The sequence below is a fragment of the Penaeus monodon genome, chromosome 20, assembly GCF_015228065.2.
Source record: "Penaeus monodon isolate SGIC_2016 chromosome 20, NSTDA_Pmon_1, whole genome shotgun sequence".
NCBI lineage: Eukaryota > Metazoa > Arthropoda > Malacostraca > Decapoda > Penaeidae > Penaeus > Penaeus monodon.
The window spans coordinates 45,026,897-45,028,197 of NC_051405.1; the positions used below are offsets into that span (position 1 = coordinate 45,026,897).

Below are 1,301 nucleotides of genomic sequence, written 5' to 3' on the forward strand. Positions count from 1 at the left end.
CCACCTAGCGCATCACTTCAACTTCTTTGTCTCCTTAAGTTATTAAGATGTAACATGTTAGTTGTAGCAATGGTTTTCTACATCATTTACTCTCTCCTGACGGAATAAGAATTTAGTAATCTATAACTATGGAAAAAAAGGTATAACAGTCTGGGCTTGATTCATAGCATTGTTCTGGAGTACAAAATAATGAAGTATTATATACGGACCAGAATAGAGAGTTATCAATATTTTTTTTCAGTAAAACCCCTTCGTTTGTAATGATATCATGGTTACTTGGGGAATCCAAACCATTTTATGCAAAGGGATATTAACTCCCTTTCATAAACTGGGAAACAAGAAAATGAAAATAAGAGCAAACGCTACTGAGATGAAAAACGGAAAAAAGTGCCTTTAAATCTGAATAGGATTTTTTTTTGTAGATTTACTATTGAATTTAGAATGTCGTATGTTAAAGCCATCTTCTAATAGTGATATGTCTTTCCCTCTTTCGACTGCATTTAGGAGTTCGTGTGTAGTTATACTCCGACAAGATGCTGCAGTAATATTTAAGGATGGCGCTATTTACTCTTTTCTTTCAGTTTCCCACGTATCTAAGGCATCGCGAGTGCTTTGTGGTAGTGAAACCAGAGAGTATGCCTTCGCCCACTCCCCAATATGTTTGGGTGCCTCTTCTGGGTGTGGGGGTCCGAGGAGATTATTTACATATGTTTCTTTAGATATATTTTCTTATTTACGTGATATATATTACATGATGTATATTTTTTCATATATTTTTAAGGATCTTATCTTCCTTGTTGTTTTGTGCAGATTCTTGCCATTATTTCTCCCTTGCTTTTCGTTCTTCCCCACACGTCTTTGACATGCCAAGAAGTATATCTTTATCCTTTTCTCGTTTCCCTTTTTGGACCCGGTCCCTGTGCCTTCCTTGCCATGTGTCCATTCCTGGAGTTTCTAATCACTACAGTACGTGATTTCTCTTGCCCCTTTTCCTTTCTGTGTGTCTTGGCCGTTGTAGGTAAAACATCCTTTTATCACACTTAACAGATCCCCGTTAAACATATCTAAACATATGGGTGCATAGTGTTTATACTAGCTCTATATACTGTAAGCAAACAGTTCTTTGGCGTTAGCATTTAGTGAAAACCGTTTTCAATGAAATTAACTTAAACATTTAACTGTCTACCAAGGCTAAACCTTAAAAAATGATAAAACTCGTTGCCATTCTCATAGACATTTTCCCTCTAACTGCGGGTGTCTAGCGTTCCAGTCACTATCAGAGCAGAGTCAGAATACACGCA

General features: G+C 36.8%; 1 protein-coding gene across 1 annotated transcript in view; it reads right to left on the reverse strand.

Annotated features, from left to right (window-relative positions):
* The window catches only part of LOC119586087, a 10,069-nt gene that overhangs the window by 1,227 nt on the left and 7,541 nt on the right, over positions 1 to 1,301 (reverse strand). The window lies entirely within an intron of this gene.